General features: G+C 42.6%; 1 pseudogene; it reads left to right on the forward strand.

Moving 5' to 3' along the window:
- The first annotated feature begins 13593 nt into the window (after positions 1-13593).
- Positions 13594-14866, forward strand: LOC145074841 (zinc-finger homeodomain protein 2 pseudogene; annotated as a pseudogene).
- The last annotated feature ends 1569 nt before the right edge of the window (positions 14867-16435 follow it).

The raw sequence follows: 16435 nt of genomic DNA on the forward strand, positions 1-16435 counted from the left end.
ATTTTTAAAACCCTGATTTTAAAAAATTTTAAATATAAGAAATTGGTAGAGAAAGTCACATTTTCTACGCTGATTAAGAGAAGATTTACCCCAACCAGAGGTTTTCTTTCACAACGGAAGACGACCTAACACCCTGAAGCAAAAAGAAAAAAAATATGTTGGATGAAGCGATGAGCCAACATCAATCTTCTTCTTCTTTTTTTGTAACATCCGGATTCCCAGGTATCCTAATTTGTTCTTTTATTTTTGGGAATTGTGAGGAGACTCGGCGAGTTGGCGTCTAAACTCACCGAGTATGGTCGTGGATTCGTATGCGAGTTCACAGCTGGACTCGACGAGTTCATGAATGGACTCGGCGAGTCCACGCTGTTTAATGAAACCCTAATTTCTAGGGTTTGAGACCTATTTAAAGGCCTTTAGGGCCGTCATTTGCGGCCACCAACCCCCAGAGAGAAACCTTAAGAGATCTAGAGCGTTTGTGAGGAAGGAGATGTCATTCTTGATCCTTTTGTGGGTGTTTTTGCAAGAAGGAGGTGACCAAGGCAAGAGGAGGCCGAAGGAGGAGCGATTGTGGTGATTTCTGAGTTCTTAGAGATCATATTGAGGTATTTTGCTCGGACCTTCTTTAGTTTTGATGTTGATTCTTAGTGTTAGGGTTTTCTAACCCTTTTAGAGGATGAATAAGTGGAGCATTTGGTCCCTTCTCAAGTCTATGTTCTGGATCTGGACCCAAAGAGGTCTAGAGACCTTAACCCTTGGAGCTTTATGAGTTATTTTTGGGAGCCATGAGCTTGGGATGTCATTTTTGGGCTAAATCACCAAGTTAGACCATTTAGATGTTATATGAGTGTCAAGGTCTGAACTTTACGTGATTATCATGCTTGGGAAGGCCAGATCTATGAATATATGGAACAGATCTGACCTTAGGAGGCCTATGGAGTTTGTGCATGGCATGAACTCGCCGAGTCCGAAGAACAGACTCGGTGAGTAGGATGAGGGTTTCCCGTAAATCACTCAGTGAGTGGACTTGCCGAGTTGGGAAATAACTCGGTGAGTCAGGGAGAGTCAGGCGAACTGGAGTTCAAGGCGGAACTCGCCGAGTTGTTTTTGAGACTCGGCGAGTTGAGACGGGGTGGCCCCGCGATTCATGCCAGGTGGAACTCGTCGAGTCAGTGGAAGTACTCGACGTGCCAAGAGAGGGACTAAGAGAGTTAGTGGACACGTGTAAACTCGCCGAGTCGCCCTAGAGTGGTATTATGCGATGACCAGAGGGTCTTATGTGTTATGTATAAGATTATGTGCTATGTGATATATGTATGTTATATGATGATATAGACCGGACCGGAGGGTCCAACGAGCTATGACGGGACCAGAGGGTCCAACGAGCTACGGGACTGGAGGGTCCCACTGAGACACATCGACCGGAGGGTCGCATTATAGCCTCGAGTGGCGTATGTGTTGTATGCGGTATTTTGGGGAACTCACTAAGCATTTATGCTTACAGTTGTTGTGTTATGTGTTTCAGGTACCAGTGATGAGCGCGGGAAGGCGCCGGCATGATTCGTACACACACACACACACATTGGAGTTTATATATATTCTGATCTTGGGGTTTTGTACTGATGCAATGTTGATACAATGTTTTTAAAATGAATGTGAATGATATTTTATGGTTTTCAAAAGTGAAAAATTGTTTCAACTTTTTACGGTGTTTCAAGTTGGTATCAGAGCCTTGGTTTGAGGGATTCGGATGCACCTTCAGGCGTATCTGAACTCAAACTGAGGATTTGAGGAAAATTTTGATAATGAAGTAAAATTTTAGAAAATAGTAAAAAGAGTTTTGAGACAAACAGAGCAGAGCCGTGTGTACGATCAGCCAGCGTCCGAACGGTGAATCCCCAAAAGTACCCTTACATTATGTGTTATGAGATATGTTATGATACATTATGCATGCTAGAGTAGGCTAGGTATACATTGTAGGACTAGAGTGGCCTGATTTGTGATGCCTTAGCCTAGGAGATTTCTGCTGCTGAGATGCTTTGAGAGCGAGTAGATAACAGTTAGGAGCTCATAAGAGTAGAGTACTCGTAACCGAGGATCCAAGGAGGAGGACTTGGAGTGAATGCTGATGCGGTGTGGTCGGTAGTATTGGGCCCGTACTACTGAAGACACCGGATCAGTGGGCATTCCAAGTAAGAATCTTTTGGACAACGGAGGACGAGTATGGTTGCTTTATCAGGTATGAGTATGCTTGATCGGGTCTCTGATAATTATTGTTGTATTTCAGAGGCATCATGATTGGGACTCGACACACACCTGAGACCAGTGGTGTCAGCGACGAGGAGATCCGACGATTGATTCACGAGGAGGTGGCTGCTGCCATTCGGGCTGAGATTCCTGAGATGTTTGGGGACATCAAGACCACATTGATTGAGACTTTTGATGCGCGGTATGCAGAGCTAACTGAGGCTGCTGCAGCTGCAGCTACTGCTGTTATTGCTGCTGCCAGACCTCAGGGAGGTGACTCGTTGTTGTTTTGGGAGTTCAGCAACACGAAGCCACCAGAGTTTGACGGGACACAGGACCCGATTGCCGCTATGAGATGGATCTCTGAAATCGAGGGATGTTTCTATATGTGTTCTTGTCCAGAGCACTTGAGGGTCCGGTTCGCCCTGAACCAGCTCCACTTGGGAGCGAAGGATTGGTGGAAGTTCGTGACAGCGAACTTCACTTTGGCTAAGATTTTCGAGGTGACCTGGGAGAGGTTCACTGCTATGTTTAGAGAGGATTATGTTCCCCCGGTGGAGAGGGAACGGTTGATTCAGGAGTCCTTGACCCTCAAACAGGGTACTGATTCTGTGGCAGTGATCACCAGAAAGTTTCATGAGAGGGCGATGTTTTGCCCTGAGCAGGTGTCATCTGAGCAGGCTCGTATGAGTCGTTATCTGAGTGTGCTGAGGAGAGACAATCGGGAGTTCGTGGCGAACTCAACTTACCGTACATTTACTGAGCTCCAGGAAAATGCTCGGAAGAGGGAGATTGAGTTGGAGACTCAGGCCAGGGAGGAGGCCGAGTCACAGAGGGCGGATCGGTGACTCGCTCAGTCTCAGCCGGCAGCCAAGTGGGCTAGACCCGCTGATTCAAGATCTGGGGGCAGGAAGGTTCGCACTTGTGGGAAGTACGGTAAGAGTCATGAGGGGCCGTGCAGGGCTGGAGTATGCTACAAGTGTGGGAAGGAGGGGCATATCGCGAGGGATTGCCCCAAGGGATTTTCGGATTGCTTTCATTGCAACCAGACCGGCCATCGGAAGGCCGAGTGCCCTCAGCTTCTTCAGGGGTCAGCGTAGGGATCTGCACCTGCTGCTAGGGCTACCGAGGTTCGGTCGGTGAAGGCCGAGACCCCGAAGGCTCGTGGGAGAGCATTTCAGTTAACCGCAGAGGAGGTCCGCGCGGCGCCCGATGTTGTGGCTGGTATGTATTCTCTTTTCATCTTTTATTTGAGTTGAGTTTTTATGCTTATATGATGATGTGCGTAGGTACTTTTCTTGTGAGTTTTGTGTCTGCTTTGGTATTATTTGACTCGGGTGCAAGTCGGTCATTCGTTTCAGTAGCTTTTAGTCAGCACATTAGTATCCGTCGAGAGGTGTTGGATCGACCTCTACGAGTTTCTATAGTTGATGAGCGAGCAGTGGATGCTTCAGATGTGATTCGAGGATGTGTTCTTGAGATCTTCTGTGACATCCCCAAAATCTCGGCCAGAAAAGACCGATTTCATTTATGCTTTTTAAAATAATTTCAGAGTAAATCCTTTTGATTTAAAAGAGTTGCGGAATTTGTTCCCAAAACAAAACATGATAAAATAATATTTATCAAAGCATTTCATCAAGAGATGCATTTTCATTATATAATCAAAACTCGGGATGTCATGTTCCGATACAGACCATAAAGCATAAACGATAACATTACAAGTCTTTCAACAAATATATACATATACAGACTTGTAAACAAAACAACTTGATGATTCAACCATCTTATGCCCTTGCGCCACTACCTGTAATACAAATAAAACTGAGTGGGTCAGGCTTGGGAGCCTGGTGAGCATATAGGGTTTTCAACCCACAATAAATAAATTATATTTAATTTCACCAACCAACACTATCCCGATTACCCATTCCCGTTATCCTCACTTTACGTCCCTAAAATAGCATCTATCTCAAAGGACCTAATCTAGGATTTTCATCGGGACGGACATCACTGCTAAGGGGTTTCCTCAACAATAGATATCCTAAAGGCAACCATGAGGGGGATAGAGTACACCGGTGAACACATCGTTCAGAACACCTACAGGTTATGAACCTGCTAGCGTTCCACTGGACTGTCTAGAAAGAGTCCGTGGTCGTTATCCATACTCCGCTGAATAACTAGATCAACAACAACAACAACATCGAGGCCTCTCATCTGTTTATTACACACCAACTATCTACCCATGTTCTACCCAACATATTAGTAGATAAAATATATAGTTTCATACATAGTTTGAAACCTGTATATCATTTTCATTCAATATATATTCCACATAACAGATGAGGCATACCCACGTAACACGTATTTCATAGAAAGCAATTTAGATCTATGAGATGGAAGAGGGTGAACATACATTCACACACATAACAACAAATTCTAGACATAACACGTATTTCGTATATAATACTCCATAATCATGTGTTAGAAGAAAGTAACTACACACTCACACATATAAACAACAATATACTTAATACACTCGAACCATACTTGTATTATTATCGTGTTTATGAAAGGTAGTATACACTCACTTGATCAGAAGACGATCAGACAGCACTACGACTTGCAGAAGTAGTAATCCTCAGCAGATCTGGAAGATCTCTACAAAAATCAAACTTCTCGCGGGCAGAGCTTCGGCTCGGGAACCGCACTTCTCGGGATCTTCGGGATCTCGGGACTTGCCTCGGGGCTCGAGAATAATATCGGGGCTTCGGGGTATTTCTAGCACGCAAAACGATGCAAAATAGGAGAGAGAAGAGAGGAAATTAGCAAAATAGTCGGCTACCCTCGCATCCTATTTATAGGAGGCTGGAGCCTCGGAGTACGCGGGGCGTACTGGTCCGAGAAACGTCACTGCTTACGTATCCGAAGCCACTTGTTGCGATGTCGACACCTTCGGAGTACGCAGGGCGTACACGAGTACGCGGCGCGTACCTCGGATCAGATTGGTGACTACTCTTCGGATAAAGCTTCCGATTTAATGATTTAATTTAATTCCAAAATAATTAATAAACTCCGGAAATTCATATCTTCTTCATACGAACTCTGTTTTCAACGTTCTTTATATCCACGCGAAGGTGAGACTACGATCTACAACTTTCATTTAGACTCCGTCGGCTAATTTCGATTTTATTTTTTATTTATTTTTAATAGGCCGCGACAGAAAAACTTCGTTATAAATTCATAACTTCTTCGTTTGACGTCCGTTCTCACCTAACTTTTTATCGCTTCGATACCAACAACGAGACCTTTGATCCTCGTTTAGAATGCTTCGGCTAAAAACCGCTCGATCTCAAATCGAGTATTTCAGGCTGCATACCGCAAAGTCGAAACTTCTATAAATCATAACTTCCTCATAATTAAGTAATTAAGCACAAAACACATAATACTCAAATAATACATTCTTATTATTTCAAAACAGGTTACAAAGGTTAACCTAGACAATTACATTGCTAAAAATGGCAATCCTGGAAACACAGGCGTTACATCTTCGGTGTGGAGTTTTCGATAGATCTGGTTCCGATCGTGATGGGGGACGTGTGTGTTATAGTGGGTATGGATTGGTTGAGCCGATTTGGAGCTGTGATAGACTGCGAGCGTCAGTTAGTGACAATTCGAGACCCTAGTGGGGGAGTCCTTACGTTGTATGGCGAGGGTACACGTACGGGTTCAGCATTTTGCTCGGCCGCCAGAGTGAGACAGAGTCTACAGCAGGGCTGTAAGGGATTTGTGGCATATGTGATGGATGCGAGGGTCGATTCAGAGAGACCGAGATCAGTTGATGAGGTCACGATAGTGCGTGAGTTTCCGGATGTGTTTCCAGAGGAGTTGTCGGGTGTGCCTCCGGAGAGGCAAGTAGAGTTCGGTATTGAATTGGTTCTGGGAGTTGCGCCTATCGCCAAGGCGCCTTATCGCCTTGCGCCTCCAGAGATGCAGGAGTTATCCTCGCAGCTCCAGGAGCTGCTGGGGAAGGGGTTTATTCGGCCGAGCAGTTCGCCATGGGGAGCGCCTATTCTTTTTGTCAAGAAGAAGGATGGTTCACACCGGATGTGCATTGATTACCGGGAGTTGAACAAGCTAACGGTCAAGAACCGTTACCCGTTGCCGAGGATCGACAATTTGTTCGATCAGTTGCAGGGAGCATCTTGGTTCTCCAAGATCGATTTGAGGTCTGGGTATCATCAGGTGAGGGTGCGAGAGGAGGACGTCCAGAAGACAGCATTCCGGACTCGTTAAGGGCATTACGAGTTCGTGGTGATGCCTTTCGGACTCACCAACGCACCAGCGGTGTTCATGGATCTCATGAACAGAGTGTGCAGACCGATGTTGGATCGCTCAGTGATCGTGTTCATCGACGACATATTGGTGTATTCGAGATCCAGAGAGCAGCATGAGGAGCATTTGAGGGAGATCCTCGGAGTTCTGAGATCGGAGAGGCTTTATGCCAAGTTCTCCAAATGTGAGTTCTGGCTGCGAGAGGTTCAATTTTTAGGGCATCTCGTTAACCAGAATGGGATATTGGTCAATCCGGCCAAGATTGAGGCAGTCATGAGGTGGGAGGTGCCGAGATCACCCACCAAGATCAGGAGCTTTCTGGGATTGGCCGGCTATTATCGGAGATTTATTAAGGATTTCTCCAAGATCGCTGTGCCACTCACCAAGTTGACCTGGAAGGGTGCTGCGTTTTCTTGGGGTCCGGAGCAGCAGACCTCGTTCGAGACACTTTGCTGGAAATTATGCGAGGCCCCAGTATTAGCCCTTCCGGAAGGGATGGAGGATTTTGTGGTATATTGTGACGCATCGATATCCGGGTTGGGAGCGGTGCTTATGCGGAGGGGGCATGTGATAGCGTATGCATCGAGGTAGCTTAAGCCTCATGAGTCGAGATATCCCACTCATGATTTGGAACTGGGAGCGGTAGTGTTCGCCCTCAAGATCTGGCGACATTATTTGTATGGGGTTCGGTGTACGATATACACGGACCACAAGAGCTTGAAGTATTTGATGGATCAGCCCAACCTGAATATGCGCCGGAGGAGGTGGTTGGACGTGGTCAAGGATTATGATTGTGAGATCTTGTACCACCCGGGCAAGGCTAATATTGTAGCCGATGCACTGAGCCGAAGGGCGGAGGGCGCCCCATTGCGGGATGTTTGTTTGAGATTGACAGTGATGACCCCGGTGTTGGATGCTATCTGTGGGGCCCAGGCTGAGGCTGTGAGGCCAGAAAGCCAGAAGAGAAAGCGAGTTGTCGGGCTGGTATCGGAATTCGTTACCGATAGTCGGGGGCTTATGACATTTCAGGGTCGGATATGGGTATCGTCTGTGGGCGGAACGCGTACCATTTAGATGGAAGAGGCTCATCGATCGAAATTCTCGATCCATCCCGGGGCCACTAAGATGTATTTGGATCTGAAAAGGGGATATTGGTGGCCCTGTATGAAGAGAGATGTCGCATGGTTTGTAGAGAGATGCTTGACCTGTCGCAGGGTTAAGGCCGAGCACCAGCGTCCACATGGTAAGCTGCAGCCATTAGAGATTCCCGAGTTGAAATGGGAACAGATTACCATGGATTTCTTCACCAAATTGCCAAGGACCGCGAGGGGTGTCTATGCAATTTGGGTGATTGTGGACAGGTTGACGAAGAGTGCTCACTTCCTGGCCATCAGTGAGAGCTCTTCCGCGGAGAGGTTGGCATAATTGTACATGAGAGAGGTGGTATCGCGGCATGGAGTGCCGATCTCGATTGTCTCAGATCGAGATGTATGTTTCACTTACAGGTTCTGGAAGAAGTTTCATGAGGAATTGGGTACGAAACTGCGTTTTAGTACCGCATACCACCCACAAACTGACGGGCAGAGTGAGCGGACAATTCAGACGCTCGAGGACATGCTCCGAGCATGTGTGTTGGATTTCAGCGGGAGTTGGGATACGTATTTGCCCTTGGCGAAGTTTTCTTATAACAACGGCCATCATTCGAGCATTATCATGCCGCCCTTTGAGCTGTTGTATGTGAGGAGATGTCGGACCCCCATTTGCTGGGGAGAAGTAGGGCAGCGTGTGATGGGTAGTACCGAGATTGTGCTCCAGACGACAGAGCAGATCCATCAGGTCAGACAGAGGTTATTGACCGCTCAGAGTCGTCAGAAGAGTTATGCGGACAGACGCCGGTCTGAGCTCGAGTTTCAGGTCGGCGACTTCGTGCTCCTGAAGGTCTCTCCTTGGAAAGGAGTGATTCGCTTCAGGAAGAGGGGCAAGTTGGGGCCCCGATATATTGGTCCTTTCAGGGTGATCATGAGGGTAGGCAGGGTAGCCTACCGTTTAGAGTTATCAACAGAGTTGGGTCAGATTCATGACACTTTCCACGTGTCGCAGCTGCGAAAGTGTATAGCCGACGAGTCGGCAGTGGTTCCATTAGAAGATATTCAGTTGGATGCGAGCCTAAATTATGTTGAGAGACCGGTAGCGATTAGGGATCGGATGGTCAAGGTTTTGAGGAACAAGGAGGTGCCTCTGGTTCAGGTCCAGTGGCAGCATCGGAAAGGGTCAGAGTTGACTTGGGAACCGGAGCGTGAGATGCGGGAGCAGCATCCAGAGTTGTTTGCAGAATGAGACTTAGAGGGCGAAGTCTGATTCTAGTGGGGGAGAATTGTAACATCCGGATTCCCATGTATCCTAATTTGTTCTTTTATTTTTGGGAATTGTGAGGAGACTCGGCGAGTTGGCGTCTAAACTCGCCAAGTATGGTCGCGGATACGTATTCGAGTTCACAGTTGGACTCGGCGAGTTCATGATTGGACTCGGCGAGTTCATGAGTGGACTCGGCGAGTCCATGCTGTTTAATGAAACCCTAATTACCAGGGTTTGAGACCTATTTAAAGGCCCTTAGGGTCGTCATTTGCGGCCACCAACCCCCAGAGAGAAACCCTAAGAGATCTAGAGCGTTTGTGAGGAAGGAGAGGTCATTCTTGATCCTTTTGTGGGTGTTTTTGCAAGAAGGAGGTGACCAAGGAAAGAGGAGGCTAAAGGAGGAGCGATTGTGGTGATTTCTGAGTTCTTAGAGATCATATTGAGGTATTTTGCTCGGACCTTCTGCAGTTTTGATGTTGATTCTTAGTGTTAAGGTTTTCTAACCCTTTTAGAGGATGAATAAGTAGAGCATTTGGTCCCTTCTCGAGTCTATGTTCTGGATCTGGACCAAAAGACGTCCAGATACCTTAACACTTGGAGCTTTATGAGTTATTTTGGGAGCCATGAGCTTGGGATGTCATTTTTGGGGCTAAATCACCAAGTTAGACCATTTAGATGTTATATGAGTGTCAAGGTCTGAACTTTACGTGATTATCATGCTTGGGAAGGCCAGATCTATGAATGTATGGAACAGATCTGACCTTAGGAGGCCTATGGAGTTTGTGCATGGCATGAACTCGCCGAGTCCGAAGAACAGACTCGGTGAGTAGGATGAGGGTTTCCCATAAATCACTCAGTGAGTGGACTTGCCGAGTTGGGAAATAACTCGGTGAGTCAGGGAGAGTCAGGCGGACTGGAGTTCAAGGCGGAACTCGCCGAGTTGTTCTTGAGACTCGGCGAGTTGAGTCGGGGTGGCCCCGCGATTCATGTCAGGTGGAACTCGTCGAGTCAGTGGAAGTACTCGACGTGCCAAGAGAGGGACTAAGAGAGTCAGTGGACACGTGTAGACTCACCGAGTCGCCCTAGTGCACTCGACGAGTCGGGTCAAAGTTTGACCGTTGATGTTGTTGACTTTTAGGGTTGAGTACAGTTGTATTTATGAGAGTATTACTTTATGTGATTAGGCGGAGGCTAGATCACATTTCTTCTAAGTCAGATATTTACCAAGACACCGAGGTGAGTCTTCTCACTATACGTTACCTAGAGTGGTATTATGCGATGACCAGAGGGTCTTATGTGTTATGTATGAGATTATGTGATATGTGATATATGTATGTTGTATGATGATATAGACAGGACCGGAGGGTCCAACGAGCTATGACCGGACCAGAGGGTCCAACGAGCTACGGGACTGGAGGGTCCCACTGAGACACATCGACCGAAGGGTCGCATTATAGCCTTGAGTGGCGTATGTGTTGTATGCGTTGTTTTGGGGAACTCACTAAGCATTTATGCTTACAGTTGTTGTGTTATGTGTTTCAGGTACCAGTGATGAGCGCGGGAAGGCGCCGGCATGATTCGTACACACACACATTGGAGTTTATATATATTCTGATCTTGGGGTTTTGTACTGATACAATGTTGATACAATGTTTTTAAAATGAATGTGAATGATATTTTATGGTTTTCAAAAGTGAAAAATTGTTTCAAATTTTTACGGTGTTACATTTTTTTTTTGTTAAATTACACCCAACATAACAGAAGCAAAAGAAATTACAAATTCCTTTTTTACGATCCTACAATCCTTCAAGATATTTCTTGTAATCAAACCAAAAGATACAAGTGTGCATCCCCGGAACTACTTCCACTCTGAAAAAAAAAACCATGGAATGGAATCACAAATCAATGAAATGGAATCACAAATCAACGGAATGGAATCAAACAATCAGTAACTATAATTGTAACTGTCTTCTATTACTACACACTTTATACAAGTCGTTGTTGGATTCTGGATTTAACCTTTAAAAAGGTGTAAATAAAGGGCAAAATGGTAAATTTAACATGTTACTGGCTCCAAATGGGGTAATCCCACCTGTCCCATACATACATCCAATAAATGTCCAGCTGAGTCTAACCTGAAACAGTGGAGTTGCCACATAATTAAAATCCAATTACCCTATTAGGTTATACGAAGCTCTTCAAATTTTGATCCAAAGGTTCCAATTAGAGAATATATGTTTGTCTCTTCTCTTCATCAAGGCTTCCATCTTCATTAACACAATTATTAACATATTAATAAGGTCATTAGCATTGGAGAAATGACTTAGCCAAAATTATTCGAACATCATATATGCACGCATTTTACTTAGAATTAAGTTTCCCCCTTGATCATCAAGGGATAGCAGAACATAAACTCCCAAATTGCACACATAAAAAACATTTAAAAAAAGCCAATTACAATAGAAAAAAATCAAAATATACGATGAGAAAGGCTAACGATACTTAAAGCATTATTGGAGTACGACATCTAGAAGCAAGTATGTCGACTTACCACTTCATTAAAATGAAAAGAGTCAAAGAACAAATACTCAGGGGAATTTTCACATACTTCATACTCTTTTATCCCTTTTATCCCTCCACATTTGTAATGCGTTCTTGATTCCTTTGATGAAAGCATAAATTCTGTAGAACCATGATTGATCACCTTATAGTGAACAACAAGAAAAAAGTAAAACGTAGTTTTAATGGAAGCTGTAGAACGAACCTTGTGATTTCTTTTTGACCTTGGATTTTTCTTTTATCTGTAATTGTCTCTTGTGCGGTTCCTATCGATGAAAGGATCACAATCAAACAGATGATAGTTAGTTCCAGTTCCTGTTATTATGAATTGGAATTCCAAAACAGATTCCGACATGGTAATGCAAATAGAACTTTAGATTCCTAAATCGAAGAGCGTAGAAGAAGCAAATCAGATATCTGAATAAATCCAATATCGCTATTGATTGTACATAATCGAAGGAATCGATGAGTTATGACAGACCCAATACCATATTTTGATTAAAAAGATGAATCATGGAACCTGGAATTTGGAAACGCGAGCTTGTGCAACAGTAGATGAGGGCTTGAATTTAGGGTTCAGACACGCAGCCGATGCGATTGTTGCTTCTCTCCTCTCGTCTTCCTCCATTCTCATTTCAAGGTTTAATCTTCAATCTAACAAACTCGAGTAATCTGAACCCTAATCGAATTGGGAAGAACGGACGGCTCCGTGGCAATTAGTCGGCTGTTCGCTCTCGCCTCCTTCTGCGGTCATGGTGTAGACTCATGGTGTAGACGGATAGGTCATCGACGGATTCTGACCTAAATAAATTGGCTGATTCAAAAGCCCTAGCAGCAAGTAAAATTACCTGAGCAAGCAGAGCTTTTTTATCTTCATCATCAACACCAGGATCAGGCCAATTCTCAAACAAATGAACCTGCCCCGTCTCCAACAACATCTTTCTGAGCTCATTCTGCACATACCCCAAAAAAGGTAAAATCAATCCCGTGCGACTCATTGTTATAACAGACACACACATACCTGTTCGGGAGATAGATTGGAGAGTTTTTTTCTGGAGATTAGGAGATGAAGATGTGTAGAGTTCATTGAGTTGAACGGTGGCGAGTTTCTGAATGGCGGAATCAACCGTTGAAACCATGAATTAGGAAATTGTGAGGACGATCTCAACTCTGATCTAGAAACAGAGCTCCGTAGTTGCAAACAAAAAATGGTGAAAGTGAAGAAGGTGATTACAACGATGAAGTAGAGAAATAGCAGATTGTGTTGAAGGTGGGTGGGGTGTGGCGTCGACTGTGTTGGCGGTGGTGAAGAGTAGATAAGGCTAGGGTTTGCATTCGTTTGTGGTATATCCAAAAAGATGAAGCAGCGTTTGGTGACGGCTGGTGGTTTGCTGCCGGTGTCCTAAGTCGAGAAAATGGAGGGGATGGCGGCGGTGAGCAGTAGCTTGTATGAGGGACGATATGAATTTTTTCTAGGTGTAGAAAGAGAAGCACAGAATTAGAAGGGAGATGTAGAGTTAGAGAAGGATCGGCGTAGAAGAAAGTTGGAGAAGGGTAACAAAAGGGGCAGAGTTGGTGGTGAGCAATCGCCTATAGGGCGGTGGTGGAGAGGCCCTTTTTGGGTTTATCTGAGACGAAGAATCTAGAGGCTCAGGTAAAACCAGAGATAACAAAAAAGCAAAAAGGAAAATATCTACGGAGGGACCAAACTGTAATTCACATAATAAACAGGGACCAATTCTGCCAACTCTAATGCAGTATACTGTTCATTTTTTTTATAACTTTAATATATAATAATAATAATAATAATAATAATAATAATAATAATAATAATAATAAAATCCGCAAATGGGCGCTATAAAACTCAAGAAATGTCAAATATTTTTTTAAGTTTCAAAAAGAAATGATGTTATGACTACACGTCACCAATTATTAGGGTTTTTTTTAGCATCTAACAAAACCGTTGGAAAAGAAACTATTACCAGACCAATAATCACTGATTTGATATCATCACATGTATAATAACTTGGACACGATATAACAAAATTAGTATGAGATTCTGAATTTAACAATATAAGGTGTGGATAACCAGGCTAAACTTGATGCCTGATAGTGCAAGCAAAGCAATCAGCTTTTGTCTTCCTTCTTTTTTTCTCTCTTATACCCCTTACCCTCTTTCAGCCTTCATTTCTCCCATAAACTCATGTTTAGTACTCCCCTCACCTCCAAAACCCTCCATTTTCAACTTCTTCAATCTTAGTGCAGGCGCAAGGGTAGAAATGGAATTTCACCATGAACATGATGAGGAAGAGGAAGAAGAAGAAGAAGAAGAAGTAGGAGAGATGGCTCTCCCGATCAACACCACATATGGACACAATCACATTCTCCCATTATCACTCCATCAACCACCACCCGATATGTCCACCATAACAGCACCGCCGCCGCCGCCACCGTCCATGGAGGACATTAGCAAGAAGATGATGGTGGTTGTAAGGTACAGAGAATGTTTAAAGAACCATGCAGCTTCCATTGGAGGAAAGGCGACAGATGGGTGTGGTGAGTTCATGGCTTCCGGTGAAGAGGGTACTCTTGAAGCTCTCACTTGCGCAGTCTGCAGCTGCCACCGAAACTTCCACCGGAAAGAAATGGAAGGTGACAACCCCTCCTACCACCGGCACCACCACCCCATTCCCACCACCTCCTACGACTACAGTAACTACCACAGTTCCTCTCCACATCTCAAAAGACTTGATCTTGGAAACGGTAGAAACCTCATCCTTCAAGCTCATCATCATCACCCAAATGGTGTTCTTGGAAATGGCGGAGGGGCACTTGTACCATACAATATGGGAATGGGAATGGGAATGGGAATGGGTGGTTTCCGATCAGAATCTGAGGAGCAAGAAGATCGGCGGGGAGCAGCGGTGGCGCAGCAGGTGGTGAAGAAGAGGTTCAGAACCAAGTTCACACAAGAACAGAAGGAGAAGATGATGAATTTTGCAGAGAAAGTTGGGTGGAAGATACAAAGACAAGAGGAATCCGTTGTTCAACACTTCTGTCAAGAAATCGGGATCAAAAGGAGAGTGTTAAAAGTCTGGATGCATAACAACAAACAAAATCTTGCAAAGAACATCACCAACTCTATCTCCATTAATGCACCTCAACCTCAAGATCCAAATTAAATATATAAAAAAAAAATGAATCTTGTGTTGTGATTTAGTAGTAAGAAGGCCTTCATGCTCATGGATTATATTATATATGGTTTAATTAGGGGATTATATATGTGATTTGGTGATGTTATGATGATTAGTTAATGAGGGATGGATTAACGTAAAGGATTCCATTTGTATGGAATATTAATTTGATAACTTTTTTATCTCTTGCTTCTTTTTTCTTTTTTTCTTTATATATTACTCCTTTGTCTGAAAATTTGTGGTCCCTTTGCTAAATTCTATTAAAAGTTTGATGAAATATCCTATATAATCTACTTTGTAAAATCTAGGCAACATATTGGATATTCGTTAAAGCGATTTTCAAAGTTAAAGCTACTCTAACTGATTTATTTATTATAGTTTTTTTATATTTTTATATCTTCATATTAATCATTGTAATATAATTGTTTGCTTTATAACAACGTCATTTAAATAATAAAACAATATTACAAGGGGTATATTTTTCAAAATAGAACACCCTGATATGAAATAAAAAAATATAAAATGATAATAAAAATACTTTAGAAGTACAATAATGTTATAAAAAAAGTTAGAAAATAAGATATCATATTAAAATATATTTCATATTTGTAGCATTTAGCCAAAGAGCTGACCTGCATTGTAAACATTACTTTGTAAACATGTACTATTTGTATGAGTGGTTTGAGAAGACGCAACGATTAATTCTTATTTTTTAAATAAGTTTTTATTCCGTATTGTTTTCACATGTTTGTAATGATTCTTTGAAAGTATTGATCGATTTGATTTTAGTTTAGTTTATTATACTTTTCTTAAAATTTGAATATTTGATATATTTGATTAATAATTAAATATCTATCTTCATAAAACTAGATATGTATTAAATTAAAAGATGAAAGAGTAATAAATTTATGTAGCCTTCTTTACGCGTTAAAATTCCCAGACTAAAATATTTACACGATAGAGATTTTAGCAACAAATTAATGTCAGATCCATGAGCAAGTCCCACCAATAGCAGTTAATATATAATTGATACATTACATACAGTTTGAAAAAGGAAAATAATGTTATCTATGTTAAATATCTTTCTACTTTTGTCCTAAATATCTTTCTACCTAATTAAATGATAACATATATCATATTAGTATACTAAAATATTATTAGATTTCATCAAATAAATATTAAATATTACAAATGTCACTGTTTAACTAAGTAAGAAGATTTGTAAAACAAAAAATCAAAGGATATTTAATTTCTCGTTATCTAATATCATCTCATAAGTGACATCAAAAATAATAATAATAATAATAATAAAAAAGTGAAAAGTTTTGAATTAAAACCAGAAAGAAAAGAGCGATATGTCTGTTGTATTGTTGGACCATATGACTTTTAATATTCTTGTGAATGTTGGTAAAGCATTTAATATAGGTGTTTTCATTCTCACTCTCATATTGTGAATCATATTAATCCCAACATCATGGGACCACTTGCGACCTCAAGTCAGACCTTGTCCTTATAATATATTAATTAATATGCAATGCAAATCTTAACTTCAAACTTCATACGCTATATCATTAATTACTTGTCAACTGTTACGTCTGTCTTATAATTAATGAAGAAATAGTTCATTATGGTATAGGGAATTGAAACAAGATTGGGTTTAAGAGGAAACGAATGAATGTTGCAAAATAGGATGTCAAGTGTACCTGCTACAGTGAGTGCATCAGTACTGTCGATGATGATGACATATATAT

Source organism: Lactuca serriola, chromosome 9 (assembly GCF_051521515.1).
Source record: "Lactuca serriola cultivar US96UC23 chromosome 9, Lser_US96UC23_V15, whole genome shotgun sequence".
Taxonomy (NCBI): domain Eukaryota; kingdom Viridiplantae; phylum Streptophyta; class Magnoliopsida; order Asterales; family Asteraceae; genus Lactuca; species Lactuca serriola.